Source organism: Medicago sativa, chromosome 7 (assembly GCF_051527215.1).
Source record: "Medicago sativa cultivar Bolivia chromosome 7, Bolivia_mono, whole genome shotgun sequence".
Taxonomy (NCBI): Eukaryota; Viridiplantae; Streptophyta; class Magnoliopsida; order Fabales; family Fabaceae; genus Medicago; species Medicago sativa.
In genome coordinates this window covers 69,622,889-69,641,696 of record NC_140755.1, presented here as the reverse complement: position 1 = coordinate 69,641,696, position 18,808 = coordinate 69,622,889, and the positions used below count along the sequence as shown (strand labels likewise).

Genomic DNA, 18,808 nt, shown 5'->3' with positions numbered 1-18,808 from the left:
AGTTGAGTTCAGCGTATCATCCGCAAACAGATGGTCAGTCAGAAAGAACGATTCAATCATTAGAAGACTTGTTGAGGGTGTGTGTCCTTGAGCAAGGTGGAGCTTGGGACAGTCACCTACCATTGATAGAGTTCACGTACAACAATAGTTACCATTCGAGTATTGGTATGACACCTTTCGAAGCTTTATATGGTCGAAGGTGTAGGACTCCTTTATGTTGGTTTGAGTCGGGTGAAAGTATTGTGTTGGGACCTGAAATAGTTCATCAGACTACAGAGAAGGTCAAGATGATAAGAGAGCATATGAAAGAGTCGCAGAGTCGACAGAAGAGTTATCATGACAAGCGTAGGAAAGACCTTGAGTTTCAAGAGGGTGACCATGTGTTCTTGAGAGTCACTCCTATGACCGGTGTGGGTCGTGCATTGAAGTCCAAGAAGTTAACTCCAAAATTTATTGGTCCTTATCAAATATCTGAGAGAATTGGCAGGGTGGCTTATAGAGTCGGGTTGCCACCACATCTTTCGAACTTGCATGATGTGTTTCATGTGTCGCAACTTCGGAAGTATGTAGCGGATCCTTCACATGTTATTCCTAAAGATGATGTGCATGTTAGAGACAACCTTACGGTGGAGACTTTACCTTTGAGGATTGATGATCGCAAGGTGAAGACGTTGAGAGACAAAGATATACCTCTAGTGAGAGTTGTTTGGGGAGGAGCAACTGGTGAAAGTCTTACTTGGGAGTTGGAGAGTAAGATGCAGGAGTCATATCCTGAGTTGTTTGCTTGAGGTAATATTTCGAGGACGAAATTCTATAAGTTGGGGAGAGTTGTAACACCCCATTTTTATTTAATTATTTTTAGTAGATGTGTGAGTATTTTTATATGAATTTATTTGTTAAATAGATGATTTTATGTGAAATATGTGTTTTGGGTGATTTTATGTGATATATGGTGTGATGCTATTTTATTATATGATTTATAGAGTTGTGTTTTATTTGAATGAATATTGTCTTATTATTTGTGGAAATAATAGGAGAAATAGAAATAGGTAGAAATAGTATTTATTTTAGTTAATGAGAATTAAGTAAATAATTATGAGAGTTTAGTGGGAGTTAAGTGAGAAAAGGAAAGAGTTATATTTTTGAGAGTAAAAGAAAGAAAAGTGAGAACAGAAACATTTTCACGTACAATTGAGAAACAACTGGTTTTGGAGAGGAAGAGGAGAAGAACCAAGAGAGAGCTAGGAAGGAATCGATTGTTGTAGCTATTCGTTCATTTTTGCTGAATTAAGGTAAGGGTGGGATTTCTTTTAATAATCGTGATATATAATTTGAAAATTGATGAATTTGTTGTTCTTGGTTTCTAGGGTTTGAGAAGTTATGATAGATGATGAATTATGATGAAACTTGTTGTTGAATTGCATAATTATATGTTGTTTTGTTCCCTATGTTGTATACTAAACATGTAAACATGTTTCTAAGACAATTTGGGTGATTAAGGGATCAAAGATGGGATTTTTGGGTGAAACTATGTTGAAATCGCACTTTTGAAAAGCTGTTTTTTTTGACCTGGTACTGTCAAAAACGTGGCACGTTTTGGGCATCGTGGCACGATTTTAAAATGTCGAAAGTTGGGTTTTTCTGGTCGTAAAAACGTGGCACGTTTTCCAAAATCGTGACACGTTTTCTGCAAACTTTTTCCTCGATTGTTCACTGATTTTCACCCGTTTCTGTGTTGAATTAGCTTTCGGTGTAAACATGAAAGTTGTAGATAATTAAGTTAGCTTTATAATGGCCTTGGTTTGGAGTGGAAAAGATTTGTAGATTTTGAGTTATGATAAAAATAGTTCAGGTGGGTCTTCAGAAAATTTTAAGAAAACTTAGCATAACTAATCTCTAGTTAGTCCAAAAACTTATGGTTGGTTTTCCAACTTCAAACTTAAGTGTTAGGGATTAAGTTGAGGTGTTTTATGGATATTTGACTTATGTTCTATTGATCAAAACTTAATTGCTTTTGGGGGATGTTTTAGACTTGAGATGAATGTAGTTGATTTATATATATGCTATGTTGTTGATTTCCGTTGTTGATGTCGTTGTATCATCTAATGTCGAAGTTGGGGAGTGTGTCATAATTGTTGTAGGCACATATGTTGTTGTTGTAGTCGTTGTTGGAGTTGTATGTTGATATACACAAGTTGAGTCCATTTGCATACTCACATCTGTTGGGGGCTCATGCCCTGAAATGTTTATCATTCAACCGTTGGGGGCTCATGCCCTGGAATGTTTATCATTCAACCGTTGGGGGCTTATGCCCTGGAATGTTTATCATTCACCTGTTGGGGCTTATGGCCTGGGATGCTTTAACCATCCAATTTGTTGGGGGCTTATGCCATGGAATGCTTAGCATTCAACGCGCGTAGATTGGTACCACCTGCATGATGCATTAGTTGTTGTTGTCGTAGCATTGTTGGGTTCTTGTTGTTGTCGTTGTAGCATTGTCGAGTTGTTGTCGTTGTCGCATTGTCGAGTTGTCGGTGTCGTTGTGGATAACGTTGTTGTTGTTGTTGTTGTTGTACCTTGTTGCTGAAAATAATTATGTCGTTGCTTATGTGTTGATTTATATACATTATTAATGATGCTTGTTGTGATATGCTTTGTTGTTTTCATTAATTTGATGAATTATATATTATTATTATTGGATAAGTTTCTCACCCCTTCTGCGTATATGTTGCCTCGACCGTGGGTAATGTGCAGGTACTGATGACTCGTAGGTTTGGTCGGCTCAAGTGTCTAGGGCTCTGATACATACTAGGATGGGGAAATCGTTGCGAATGTCTTCTCATTCTTTTATGTATCACATATTTTGGAAAAGACTTGCTATTAGAGTTTATCGTTGTTGAAAATAAAGTTGAATTATGTTGGGGCCTTTGTGCCAAGATTTTCATTAATGTTGAATTTTGGTGGAAATTATATTTTAAAGAATTATTCCGCTGCAGTTTATTAAGATTCTTTATGTTGGCCTTAAATAAATAGATATTTTCTATTTATGAATTTTTGAAAAGTAGTGTGACACTCCGTTGTGTGATTACTCTGATTATAATAATTAATTTTACGTTGTTGGGAGAACGGGGTGTTACAGGTGTGGTTCGTGAGTAAATGTGTTATTGTTTTGAACTATTTGACATGTACTTTGTGTTTAGAACTCATTTCACATTTGCAGTGGATTGCCAGATAAGTCGGAAGCTTCAGACTTGCCCGCGCATATTTGTCAAATCATTCATCTGTAAAAGCTTTCAAAGTCTTTCTTACTTGTGTCTTGGCGTAGCTTGTTATGTTTTTGATATTTTGTTTGAGGACAAACAAAGAGTTAAGTTGGGGAGAGTTTGATAAGTGCCAGGAAGTAGTACTTTTAATGTTTATTTATGGCACGTTTGTTACTTGTTTCACAAGTTATCCAGGGAAAAGCCGAGAGAAAAGTGAATTTTGAACTATTACGCTTTAGTCATCTTACTCTACCCATTTGTGCAGGAATTGAGTGTCCAAACATCAAGCAAGTGCAAAAACAACAAATTTGGGCAAAGGCCAGCTCGCCATGGCGAGCCAAAGGCGAGCTAAATGGCGAGGACTTCCAGAGAGCACCAGGCCACTTCGCCACTGAGATGGCCATGGCGAGAAATTTTGCCTGGCGAACCAATGGCGAGCTGAAAGGCGAAAGTTAGGCGGTTTGATCAATTTTTGGTGACGTGGCAGAATTCCATTGGTGAAGAAGACTGAGCTCGCCATGGCGAGCTTAATTCTGCCAGGCGAAATGTGACTTTTGCAGATTTGTATAAAAGCTCATTTTCTCTCATTTCTAGATATGAAGTTAGTTCTTATCTTAGTTTTTCATATAAATTTCATAGGTAGATATTTCTTAGGGAGAAATAAGGTAGATCATATAGAGTGAGAGTGATTTTGGAAGTTGGATCTTTATTTCTTTGTTGAGACATCACAAGTGTAATGAATCCTTCCTTTTCAATCCATCATTGCAAGGCTTCCATGATGATGTGTAGCTAAATACCCTTTGTTGGGATGTGAGGTACTTGATCCTTGCAAACATGTAATCTTTTGATCTTGCAATATATGGTTCTATCAATTTATATTCAATATTGTTGTTGTTCTTGTTCTTAATGCTTTCAATGAGATTTAAGATGCTTTGGACACAAACTCTTGAATCTAGAGCTAGAGTAGCAATCTATCTTAGGTTATATCATTCTTGACAAGTTTGTTAATCTTTGATAATCACCATAATCAAGAGTTTAATGCTTTCGGATACTTAGTCAGGCTGGACACGGTCGATTAGGTTATTTGATCGACTTTGTTATCGTTTAAGGGATTTGGACACGAATGTTTAAACAATACCTTAGAGTTAATTATATCACTTTGGACACGAAGGATAGTTTAGAATTGATTGTGATAATGTTGTTTATAAAGCTAGAATTCGTATGGATCATTAGGTTACGTGTGACGCTTGGTTAAGGAACGCTACTCCTAACAAGTTTCAATCCTTATTTATCTCAACTTTTACTTTTTGCAATTAGTTTAGCTAGTTACATTTCAATTCAAACAAACAAGTACTCTTAATACTTGGAATGATAATTGATGTTAAACTGTCCTTGATAACGCACTATTCCCTGTGGAGACGATATACAAATACTTATCTTGTTTGATGCTAAGAACGACTTTCATCAATAATCTGCTTGTAATGTTTGTAACAGAAATTAAAAATAGAAACCAGTATCGGTTAATACTAATAGGACTGCTAAGCATTCATCAAGCAATTATAGAGTGTTGGTGAGTAGAATTAAGAAAAAGAGTAGGAAGAAGTTGTTTAAGATCAAGAAGAAAGAGTAGGAAGAAGTTGTTTAAGATTAAGGAGAAAGAGTAAGAAGCAGATAATGTTATATTTGAAAATAAACATTAGGGTCAAAACAGTAAATCCAAGCATTAGGGTTTAGGTTAAAATTAGAGCTAAAATAATCACCAGGTTAACTTTTATATATAAGAAGATATATAAGAAGAGAAGTTGTTTAAGATCAAGAAGAAAGAGTAAGAAGCAGATAAGGTTATATTTGAAAATAAACATTAGAGTTAAAACAGTAAATCCAAGCATTAGGGTTTAGGTTAAAATTAGGGCTAAAATAATCACCGTGTTAACTTTTATATATAAGAAGATATACAACTTAGGGTTTGGTCTTTGTGTCGAGTTGTTCAAACCGAATAAAAAAAATTGCAAAGGGAAATAAGTGGGTACTCTTGGGTAGATGAGAGTGTAATGAAGGCTAAGTTATCATAGTAATTTGTTGCTTCTCTCCATTTAATTAATGATCGTTACAGGTTGAAGGACTTTGATTTTCTTCCCTGATTGTGTCTGTTTCAGAAGGATATGGGAGGATTCTTTAGACTTCACCAATTTGATATGTTTATTCAAATTAGAGCAATGCCACTATCACTCCTTGATAGAATTTTGAGAAATGAGATAAAGATCATGCCTCCTCCCGATTGTCCTGTGATTTTTTTGTGCTTTGGACCAAATATAATAGTATGTGCTTGACCGACCCTCTCTTAATATTATTATTGAAAATTTACGTTTGTGCACAATGGTGAAGATAATTTAAGTTGCAAATTTATCAACGAAAAAAAGACGACAAATTCATCAATATATAAACGAATTGATTTGGCCACATAAAGATAGACATCACCGTGTAGCATACAAATAAATCTAAGAAACTTCGCAACAAACAACACTAAATAACATACCAACTATTTTTCTCAAAACTGACAAATGGTAGTCCATATAATCTCAAAAATGACAAAGTGGTAGTCCATATAAGCTACTAAAATTTTCTTTTTATTGATATATAATGACCTAAAAATTAAACAACTTAAATCCTACTAAGAAAACAAATATTACAACATTTAATATTTGTCGAGCAATTTTTTAGTTAATGTTTTGAGCAATCTCTATCTCTATTATAAACATTTTCCATATTTTATTTTGATAGTACACATGGCAAGCTTATATCGAAAGGTACATTTAATGTTTTTCTATCAACCAATCAGAATGAATCGTGACTCTTAATTTTTGTATTAACCAATTAAAATAGATCATGACTCATTTCGTAAGTGCATGCGGCATCTTCACATTCTACATCTCATTTAATGCTTTCTTATCATCCAATCAAATTGAATTATGACTCATTTATTTTTTTATTAGCCAATCAAAATGGACCATGACTCATTTAGTTTTCACCAACCAATCAAAATTGAACATGCCATGATTTCTCTCTCTCTCTCTCTCTCTCTCTCTCTCTCTCTCTCTCTATATATATATATATATATATATATATATATATATATATATATATATAAACACTTTGTTTTTCATTATTTTCATGTGTCTCTTCCCCCCATAATTTTTTCTTTGTAAAAACAAGTATTTTATGTGTTTTAAACGCATATAAGTTTAATCACTTGGTTGTACATTATGAGGTTGATTTTCTTTTTTGTTTGTATCTAATTTTAGAAACCTACTGAACCTTTTGAATGCATGCTTTGTTAATTAAACAAAATTAACTTTAAATTAAAAAATACTATTAATTTTGAATATTAGATAAATCACACACAATTTTCTCTCATGGTCATGAATTAAACAAGACTTTAGAGTAATTTATTTCAATCATAAACTACATGCACGAATAACTAATATATCTTGCAAAAAAAAAAAAAAACACATATACATCTCATTTTTCATGTATTAAATATGATTTTCGGAGTCTTTTATTTTAATCACAAACAACAACATCAACTACATGCATGAATAACCAACCAATATAATAGGTATATTTCTCATTTTTCATGTATTAAATAAGTCTATTTGAGTCATGAATGTCATGTGAGAATAAATATTATATATGTTAGAAATACCAAGAGATTATCAATTTTAACTCTTATTACATTTATGTATATTATGTTTCTATCTCTCAAATAAGTAAATTAATTTCTATAAATAATCACATAAGATTTAGTAACTTTCTATTACTTTATGGAAATATTATAAACTATATCATTTTTTTTGAAAGAAACTATATTATAAACTATATCTTTTATCACTTTGAAATTAGACTAAAAAAAAATTGTTCTCTTATTTATTTTTGTCTATTCTTGCATATTAATTTTTTTCTTATTTTCCACAAATGTGTAAAATAAAAAGACAAACGAGAATAAAAAATTGTTACCCTCTAATTATTTGATATATAATATTAAAAAAACAATTCGTGTACATCTAAATATTTTACTATATGTATTATTAAACAAAAGTTGGTGCCCTTTATGAATGGGGTCTGGGCGGTCATCCATCCCGACAGTAAGTATATTAGGCGTCAATTTTTTTTCAAGAACAGTAAGTAGAAGGTCTCACAAATGAAAAAATATGTACTAATTATCACTATAGTAATATAATTGGTATTAAAGAGGTGTCTATTTTGAAGTTAGCTTTAGGCTTTAATAAATATTCGATTCAATAAATATTTGACCAAACCTATAAAGGATGTTGGTTGTTTTATTTTTTAGGGCATGGTTAAGTTGGTGGCATCTAAGGTTATAACTCTCTATGTGACTATGAACTAAAGTAAAGAGGTGTACGCTCCCTCTATTTATAACTTCTTTCCCTCTTAATGATTTACTAAATAACAGATGTGAGACATATTAAGCTATTGTTTTTCTATTTCTGTCTTTATCTTTGACACATTTTCATTAATATTACGAACCGATGCGTACCGAAGCTCTATACTCCTATACGTACCGAATTCTTCGAACCCAAACCCGTACCGCATACCAAAGTGAATGCGTATTATGTGACTATGAACTAAAGTAAAGTCAAATTTATAAATAAACAGAAAACTTCCATCAACTACGACCTACTCCAGTCGATTGGGCCTGCAATACTGGTCAACCGAATTCATCTGCCAAAAGTCTGGTGCTGGCAGGCTGTCTCCGGAAAGATGACATCCGTGAACTTCACCGGAATCTTCAATTATGTCAACTCTTGCATACCACTTAGAACTTCATAGGTTGTGGAGAAAAGAAGAATAAGAAAATTAAAATACCATGAATTACTCTAATTATAGATAATAAATAGATAGTGATTTTTGCCATCCATCTTCAATCTACTATATATATATTAAAGGAAATGTCCAGTGAATTTTATTATCTTTTTATCACTTATATATTTAATTTCCATATCGTTTACTCATCACAATCTCACAAATATTTTTATTCACGCTGTCATTTAATGATTCCAAATATTTTTATCTTCTTTCTTCAACTTCGCGAATATATACACACATTAACGTTTAGAGTAATATTTTATGTCCGTCTGTCTGTTTTTTTGTTACGCTAATGCATATAATTTTTTTAGCGTTGCTTGGTTGAGTGCTACCTCACCAATTTTTTTTAACTATTTTCCAATTTTTATATTTTTAAAAACTTTTAACTATTTTAAATTTTTTTATTTTTAACTATTTAAAACTAAGTTGATGGTTCATGGTTTTTAAGGTTTATATTTTGACATATTACAATGATTCACAATTATCCGTCATTTTACCATCTATCCTTTCAATGTAATCTTCCAGACTGAATATTACTAAGCATATGTGAAGAGACTGAATATTGCTCAGCTGATATTACTTTTTTGACGTCAAAGAGATTTTTTATTTTTTAACGGTCAAATTATTAATAATTAAGTTCCTACACAAGACGCTAAAGAGTTTAATGTGTTTCTTTCGTCATTTTGTGTCATGTAAATATTGGTGTTAATCCCTTTTTGGTAACTCTATGACAGTAGCGCTCACTTTTATAATTTTAACTAATATGTAATTTATGATGTTTTTCTGCTCTTGATAAAGCTTTCATAAATATTTTGATAAAGATTTATAACTTTTGTGCAATATTCACTAATTTGTTCATTTTTCCTTCGGAACAATTTTTTTACAAAATACGTTACTGAACCCCATGCCTTAGACCATGCATCACAAATATTTGGATTATGCGACCTTCATTCTCAAATTTACGAAGAATGGTAATATTCCGTAATTTGAACATCTCTCCTTTAAAACAAGTTTTTTAAAAGTACGTATAATTCACATGAAAGGACTCGATACTAAATTGCAGTTAATATCTGCCTTTGCTGTAGATCATGTGAAATGATTTATATACGTTGAAACTGAAAGGCAAAATGATATAAATCAAGTAGAGAGACATTCAACTATTTGTCTGATTCAGAAGTTTGTTCACCTGAAAGGATTGGATACTAAATTGCAGTTAATATCTACCTTTGTTGTAGATCATGTCAAAGGATTTATATACGTGGTACTAAATTGCAGTTAATATCTACCTTTGCTAGGGGTGGCAAAAATACCCATGCCCACGGGTACCCGTGGGTAAAATCCGTCACGGGCATGGAGCGAGTAGCTAAACAGGTATCCACGGGTATAATAAACGGGTATTTGACTACCCATTATTATATGGACACAGACACAGATTGGATTGTATCCATACCCACGGGTACCCATACCTGATAATAAATTAAGTAAATTACTAATGTATCTTTATATATCATATCTTATTACTTAAAATTGGTACCTTATTGAAGAAAATTTTACCGCCCACCTAAAAATCCTCAATAATAACCTATTTTTTTTTAATTCATCTTATTAAGTTCACCGTTTCCACTTCATTCACATCATAAAACATATAGATTATATAAGAATCATGAATTTTCTATGAATTATGTATGATTAGGATACGGGGCGGGCACGGGTATCATATTTATCCAACGGGGCGGGGACGGATATCATATTATCCGTACCCATGGATATCCATTGACATCTCTAGCCTTTGCTGTAGATCATGTGAAAAGATTTATATTCTTTAAAGATAAAACACAAAATGATATAAATCAGGTAGAGAGGCTTTCAGCTATCTGTCTGATGCAGAAGTTTGTTCACCTGAAAGAACTGGATACTAAATTGCAGTTAATATCTGCCTTTGTTGTAGATCATGTGAAAGGATTTATATATGTTGAAGCTGAAAGTCAAAATGATATAAATCAGGTAGCTTTGGTAATAGGGTTTTCATTGGTTTATAGATAGATATTAATTATTACTGGAAAAATGTTTCTACCGCTGACTAAATATGTTTTCATTTGTTACTCGTGATCAAGCCATTTTGAAGATTTAATTTTGTAATCCGTAATGCAAGAGTACTCTAAATATTGTATCATGGTTTATAATTATCTGTCATTTCGCAATCTATCCTTCCAATATAATATTTTGTCAAATACATTACTGAACCCCCGTGTGAAGCACGAGTTTGTAGCTAGTTATTTGTATAAACGCTTCCTAAGCGCCCACGGACCGATTTTTGTCCATACCTTATAAGACAATCTAAAAATAGAGGCATTTAAATGTTAATATTTTTGACCTCATCTTTAACTAGAGTAATTTAAATATTAATATTGTTGGCACCAACAAATTACACATACATGATATTAAGAGGTCATGAATAGCAAAAGCATTAAATCAGGCATCTCACTTAAAAAATGAGACACATTATAAGGCATCATGACTATATATGGAACAAGTCCCATAATTCTCAATCTTTCAAAAAAAAAAAAAAAGTCTCATAATTCTCAAGAAAAAGCCTCTTATTTCTAAAAGGTGGCATTTAGAATGGGAAAGTGTTAGACTTTCCTATGATGACCAAGTGACTTTAACACCATAGATATATTACTTTTATATTTCAATGGCAGAGATGCTTTACTGATTAATGTTTAGTGACTTATTGGTGATACATTTGGAAAATAATTGTGACCCCACACAAATAATAAACAAACGTTATTCTTATATCAATATTTTATTGATTGTGTTTTGTCCAGTCTCTTTTGTTCCCCTGTGAATTTCTATTCCAATTTCGCACTCAAATTTAAGCTGACAAAGGTTCCTTCTTGACAATATCTTCCATACAAGTTTAAGTGCTTTGTTTGAACAACTATTCTTAGCAGGAATGCAGGATCAACACATGATTTGCTGCAGGAATGCAAACAACAAAGAAGAAAAAACAAGTTCCAGATCTGGAAGAATGCACCGATTCAGCTAGCTTTAATGGTTGTTTTCAATGATAGCTTTCTTCAATGTTTTTTGTTTTATATGTTTTCTACCAGTGGAGTATGAGGTTCTGTAGAACTTATTCTACACTTCCAATTTTTTTTCAAGTTCACATCATAACGAGGGGTGATTTAGTAAACAAATGGTCTAATATGATGGAGGTGTGTTTAACAGTGTTACATGAAAGGGGGGTGAAACAGAAAACACCAAAGATAAAATATATTATCACATTTTAATGTTTTTTTAATCAAAAAAAAAAACTGGCAAAACAGGCACGTGGCTGTTTAGAGAGGCCATTCCCATGGTGGGAAACTCTAAGACTTGTCCAGGCTAAATGCCACCTTTCTAAAACTCTGCAAACATGAGAAGAATCAAGTTTCAAATTTTGCATACTTCTTTCATAAGACAGAAGTTTCTAATTCAGCAGTGAAACAAAACAAAACAAAAAAAGGATTGAAATTTTGTCCATCTTGTGAATTCAACTCTACAAGTTTTCTTAGAAAATATAAAAATAAGTTAGGGTACCTCGCAATCAATAAGTGCTACTTCAGCCTTCTAGAGCTATGGAGAGAAATGAAAGTAAAAAAAAAACCAAAAACGAAGAGTGAACCCACCTATGCACCAATCGACAATGACAAAAAAACCAACATCCTTAAAGCATCATCAATGCTATTGACTTTTAAATATGCGTCAATCAAAGACATGTGAGTAGGTACATCCGGATACAAAGCCGCGGAGTAGAAACAGATTCTCAGCTTCAGACAAAGTACCATATTCACATAAAGTGGAGATAAGGTTACGGTTGCTATCAGTATCCAAGAAAAAAGGCCTAGAATAAAGCTTCGTTCCAACCTTCCTCGAGGTGGCAAGGGCATCATCAAACATATATACTTACTGCGACTCAGAGACCAGATCGATGTTTTGATCAATTAAGAGAGGAAGTCTATACTTTCACGGGGTGTATATCACAAAGGTTGTCATGTAATTTTGGTGGCATTCAGGGTGGGAAATGTTTATACTTTCCTACCTTAAATGCCACCAACTTAACCATGCCCTAGAAAATAAAACAACCAACATCCTTTATAGGTTGGTCAAATATTTATTGAATCGAACATTTGTTAAAGCCTAAAGCTAACTTTAAAATAGAGACCTCTTTAATACCAATTATATTACTATAGTGATAATTAGTACATATTTTTTCAAAAGGGGAAAAACCTTTATGAAATTCAGCAACACTTACTGATGGCATGATAGCAAATTTCCATATATGTGGATTAGTTCATACCAGCTCTACATCCTAACATCTAACAGTAGGACGTTTTTCTTTGTAGAGCAATATTTTGTAGGGTCTATGATTTTGTAAGTGAATCCTATAGTCTGTTCTGTCAGATTGTAGCTACTTTGTCATTTCAGATCCAAATAAACTTGTTGTGATATTTGCTTGTTAAAACTGAGATGAACAGGTAACACTCCTCAGTGAAATTGGTTGCTGATGCATTTGATATGTATTATCAGATTATAACATTTGCTCCTTTTCCAATTAACTCATGCATTTTCAGATTTTATGGTTCATTGAAGTTTTCCTGATGTTCGTTCTTTTTCTATAACATCAGTAACGTTGTGGGATAAGAAGCTGGTTAGGGAATTTTCATTGATTTTGATATGAAGGATCTGTAGCTAGTGCAGCTTATGAACTCTAATGAATTATTTTGATGTAAATAGTATGTAGCTAGTAGGGCTTATTAATTTTTATTTCTACTAGGTGACTGAGAATTGTTGCTAGGTGACTTAATTTGTATGAGTTCATACTTTGTTGTGCTAGCAGCTAATTGTTGTTTGAGAGTAATGAAATCGATTTTCTGAAGTGGCGTTGGTTAGGTATATATGTACACTCAAGCATATGTTTCTTCGGCTACCATTGAGAAAGGGCCGTGAAGGTGTTTCGGATTTTCCTTCACCATGGATCCCCAAACACTCCTCTTTAAGGATGCAGGTCTTGGTGTAAAGAATAAGAATTGTTTAATTTAGTCATATTGAATTCTTTTTTGAAAGGATTTGTGGTTAGGTGATCATGCTTTGGAATTCCGATTTCCTCATCTTTATATGTTATCCCGAGATAAGGATAAAATAGTTGAACAAATGGGTGCTTGGGCAGATGGTGTATGGTGGTGGAACCTATGCTAGAACACGCCAACAAATGTGTGTTTTTCTCTCCAGTTCTGCCATACCTGAATAAGTTCATCCTAAATGCGTGTTTTTTTTTTTTTTCATTCCTCTTCATAGATTCATAAGGCTGAAGTACCAGTGCAACCTCCCAATTTCTTAGTGAATGAGATTGTACCCTGACTTATTTTTCAATTTTCTTATAAGAAAATTTTAGAGCTGAGTTCACTAGATGGACTAAAATCCATTCCTTTTTTGTTTTGTTATGTTCGACTGTGGAATAAGGAGCTTCTGTCCTATGCAACGAGTTTGCGAAATTTGAAACATGATTCTTCTCATATTGTGTAGAGTCTTATAAATAAGAGGGTTTTTCCTTAGAATTCCGGGGCTAGTTACATAGTCAAATGTTGTAATGTGTCGGTCTTTATATGAACAAGTATTCAAGGGATGTTCTGTCCCTTTCCTTCATATGGATGAGGGTGTTGCCAAAGAGCTAAATGAAATTAAGTTAAAGCCCCTTGAAGCTGCTAGTCCTTTGAGTAAGGGTGAATTTCGAACCTTTTCAGCTTGTTAAAACTGAGATGAAGAGGTAACACTCCTCAATGAAATAGGTTGCTGATGCATCTGCTGAATTCTCAGATATTAGCCTTTGCTCATTATCCTATTTGCTTCTACAATTTTCAGATTATACGGTTCAATGAGGTTTTCCCAATGTTTGTTCTTTGTCTATAATATCAGTAAGGATTTCGTGTTTGTACTGGTGGGATAAGAAGCTGGTTAGGGATTTCAATTTTGCAGTTGCTTGATTTTACATTTGATTTTGATATGAAGGATATGTAGCTAGTGCATCTTATGAACTCTAATCAATTATTTTGATGTAGATAGTTTGTAGTTAGTATAGCTTATTAACTATACTGTTGTTTGAGAGTCATGAAATCAATTTTCAGATGTAGCATTGGTTAGGCATATATGTACACTCTAGCATAGGTTCTCTTATCTTCAGATAGTTTGACAGTGGGTGTATTCAGTACTCATTCGATCCTCTTCTGAAAAACAATAGAAAGAAAAAATAAATACATCGACATTGAGGATGACAAAAAATAAAAGGTCTTTTGAGAGTATAAGAAAGTCTCAAAAGAGTGTGTTTGGATGTGCTAGTACTTGGGTGAAATGTCACAAGTGGGGTTGGAGTGCCAATGTCATGTTACATTGCTCAACCCAAGTGGCTTTCTTTTCTTTCTCCTACAAGGAGTTTTTTTTTTTTTTTTTTTTTTTTTTTACACTTGTGAGTTGTAACATTGTGGTTGGCCAATGTCACATGACATTGACACCCCAATGTCACCCAAGCGCTACCCGTTTGGATGTGAGAATGTTTTGAGGTAATGTAATTTTTTGAAGAAATTTAAATCTTTTTAAGTAAATTTGTTTGGATAATTGATTTGAAGAATTTTCAAAATGATAGAAATTTAGGAAGTTCTAGCAGAAAAATGAGTACTAACGTGTCCATCTATCCGCTTTTTCCACCACACGCTTAATTTTTTTAAAATTTTGCATGTTGGTCCCTATTATTTTCAAATGACCCCTATAGATTTTTAAAATTTGCAAATATGACATTTTTTGAAATTACAAATTGCCCCCTCAAAATCTTTGAAATTTGGAAATTGCCCTATATTTTGCCAATATTTAAATTTTAGCCCAAAAAAAATACATTTTAATTATAAGTCTCACAAAATCCACTCTATAAAAGAATACCTAAACATTTGTACTCCCTCCGTCCCGAAATGTCTGACCCATTTACTAAAAAAAAGTGTCCCAAAATAATTGAGTCATTTCAATTTTCAATACAACTTTCATCATTCCCAATACAATATAACTCTAATTAATACTACTTTCATTATTTCAAATTCAATATATTTCACTTTCCCCTTTATTTATACATTTTTCTTAATCTGTGTGAAAAACCAAACTGGCTCAGATATTCTGGGACGGAGGGAGTATATTTTTTTAATTCCAATAAAAGAGATATTTCATAAATTCCGAGAAATCTCAATTAAATACCAATTTTTTTTATTGTTTTATAAAAAAAATTAATTGTCCTAATCAAAGTAGTAATTAAAATCGAATCAGACACAAAATTGAGATAAGTATGAGTTCAAGGTTCGACTAAAGTCAAATTGGGACTCATCCAGTTATTTTTAAACCTAAACTTTGTTGTTTCACTATTTTTATAATCCATAACTTTCGATATATGTACCGTTGACTTAAACTGATTTAAAAGTGATTGAATCAGTCTAAGAATAACCCAATGACAGTTAATTACCGCTGAAAATCCGAACGACAATTACCTACCATTAAGATATGTTTTCGAACAATTTCAAAAGTGAGACGAACAATTTCCAATGAATAATTGGGTCAAAGCTTTTAGATATAATAATTTCTCCCTCCGGCAGGTCCTTTACTCCCTCTGGTCCTTTTAGACATACCACCTCCGTCCCTAATTATAGGGCCCCTTTGAGAAAAACACATAAATGAAGAAAGTTGATTTTTGAATTAATTTTGTTGACAATCGTTATTGTTTTACATGTTTACTCTTTAGAAAAGAGAATTAGTTAATGTTTTCATAGAGTATTTATTATATATTGCAGAAAAATATGCAACATAAATATGAATATAGTGGTAAAGAAATAATTAACGTACATTGAAATTTGAAAGTGGTCTTATAAAAAGGGACAAAGAAAAAACACAAAAGGACCTTTTTTTTTGAAGGACAAAAGGACCTTATAATTAGGGACAAATATAGCAACAATTTTGGTTCTATTTATAAGAAAAACTCACAACTTTTAAATAAAAGACTTTTTTTAGCTCTCAATTAATGTTTGTCTTTTTAAATATTAGTGAGTATATTTAATACTTTACAAATTTGTTTTTTGGCTTTTGCACCGGTTTCTGACCCAGCAATGGTGGGCGACTAATCCGGCTCATGCGTAGAGGCATGCACACTGGCCAAACGTTGTTCCCCCTGAATACTTTACAATTTTGCATGAAAGTATATTCGTAAAAGCATTAAAAAAATTACACGAATTAATAATTATCTTGATTTTAATGTTTTTTTTATTTTTCTTCTTAGTACCAGAGGGAGGAATAATTCTTGGGTGGACACAATGAACCCTCTATTTGGTCACACACACAAAAAAGTGAACATGCTAAAATCATTTGAAAATTAATGATTATTTAATTGTTATTTTTTCTACTTTTCCCTTTTTATGCGTGTGTGACCAAATAAAAAGTCCAAATCTTTGTGTGGATCCAAGAGTTTATCCCGGAGGGAGTAAAATAAGAAGTGTTGGTCCCGTAAAAGAAAAAGTATTGGTAATCCATCTAAAAAAAATCCATCTAAAAGAATTCCCCCACAAAAAAGGCAGTAATATTGATTTTTAATCTGTTTTTAAGTAGCATCTCTGTTCGTAATTAATTCGTAATTAATGTTAGTCAAAACAAGTCATAAGCAAAATAAACACTTCATCTTCTCAAACTAAACAGGTTTAATTAAGAAAGTACTGTGTTAAGACGATTGTGCTGGTAGTATATAAGAAGAAAGATGTTAGAGTTTGTATCATTTTCATTTCATTTTCATACACCAAAATCAGAATCTTAGGGTTTCAACTCAACAATGTCACTCTTCCGCCAACTCCTCCTCCGCCGTTCCTCCGCCGTCACTCTCCGTTCCTTCTCAACTTCCTCCGCTCAACAAGCACCAACGTCGGATCATCAACTTCCTCCTGAAGAACTCCACACGCGCGTCACATCATTGATTCGCTCCGGCAACCTCGACGCTGCCTCCGCCATGGCCCGCCAGTCGGCGTTCTCAGCAACAACTCGTCCGACGGTGTTCACCTGCAATGCCATCATTGCTGCAATGCACCGTGCGAAAAGATACAATGAAGCTCTTGATTTGTACGAGTTCTTCTTTAACTTGTTTAAAATTACTCCTAACATTGTCTCTTATAACTTTGTTATCAATGCCTACTGTGATGAGGGCCGCATTGACGCGGCCCTCGATGTTTTTCGGAAAATGAAGGCAGATGCGCCTTTGAAACCCTCACCCGTTACCTATCAGATTATCACCAAATGTTTGATCAATGCTGGTCGTTTTGAGGACGCCCGTGACATTTGGTTTAAGATGTTATACACGGGCCATTCGGATTCAACTGTGTATGACAATCTCTTATCTGCTTGTACTCAACTGGGAAATTTTGATAAAGCTAATAAGCTTATTGATGAGCTTAAGAGGTGGTGTCCGGATTACTACATTGGCGTTGTGAGTGCCATTTATATGCATTGGTTTATTGAGCAAGGAAGAGATAAGGAGGCTATGGAGTGTTATAAGTCCTTATTGAACCGCAAGTGTATGATGAGACCTGAAACTTGCAATATTCTCTTGCAGGTTTTGCTCATGTTTGGAAAAAAACCTGAGGCTTGGGACTTGTTTCATGACATGTTAGACAATCATACACCTCCCACTTTTCATGCTGTCAACTCTGGCACTTTTACTTTGATGGTCGATGAATGCTTGAAGCTCGGTAAGGTTGATGAAGCCCTTGCAACTTTGAAGAAAGTTGGAACCAAGCCTGATTCTAGGCCTTTTTTCTTGGATATTGATGGCAACTCTAAGCTCATTTCCATTTTCTGTCAATATGATATGTTGTCTGAAGCTGAATATCTATTTCATGAGATGTACTCCATGTCTATGATCCCAGATGTGCGGACACACACAATTTTGTTTGCCGCATATATGAAAGTGGATAGAGAGGATGATGCTTTGATGATTTTGAACAAAATGGTGGAGGCTGATCTCAAGGTGGGTTGTTTGATCCTTGATTAAGAATGGTCAAACTCGGATCAAACCTTGAAAACAGAAGAATGATGAATCAAAGGGATTCTAAATCCAGTCCCAAAAGGAAAGCACTACATCCTAACATTTAACAGTAGGACATTTTACACAAACTGAGCTACACCCTAAACATATTTTGTCTTTGTACATCAATATTTTTGGGGGTCTTTAAATTTTTCAGTGGATCCCATATTCTGTTCTGTCCAATTGTAGCTTCTATGCCCTTTCAGATCCAAACAAACATTTTGTGATATTTGCTTGTTACTAGTTTTTGTTGTGATATATGGTTTTTATTGTTGCTTGTTCCTGCTAAAAGTAAGACACCTCTCACATTTGCAGCAAAAGTTTCTTCTCAAATGAAGTAACTGCATCCTTATAAACATTAGAACAGACCAAGTTTCTTTGATTAGGAATAAAACGCACAAAATCATGGTCAATGGTTTCTATGTCATCATCAGTAATTCCCAATGTCCATGACTATGAATGGAAGAGTCAATTAGAGAAGCATAGTTGCATATGAAAGGTACACATTCAGTTACTTGGTTTACTT

At 33.5% G+C, this 18,808-nt stretch overlaps 1 pseudogene across 1 annotated transcript; it reads left to right on the top strand.

Annotated features, from left to right (window-relative positions):
* The first annotated feature begins 16,862 nt into the window (after window positions 1-16,862).
* Window positions 16,863-18,573, top strand: LOC146908075 (pentatricopeptide repeat-containing protein At1g10270 pseudogene; annotated as a pseudogene). The gene has a single exon (XR_015018247.1). The product of XR_015018247.1 is annotated as a pentatricopeptide repeat-containing protein At1g10270 pseudogene (transcript).
* The last annotated feature ends 235 nt before the right edge of the window (window positions 18,574-18,808 follow it).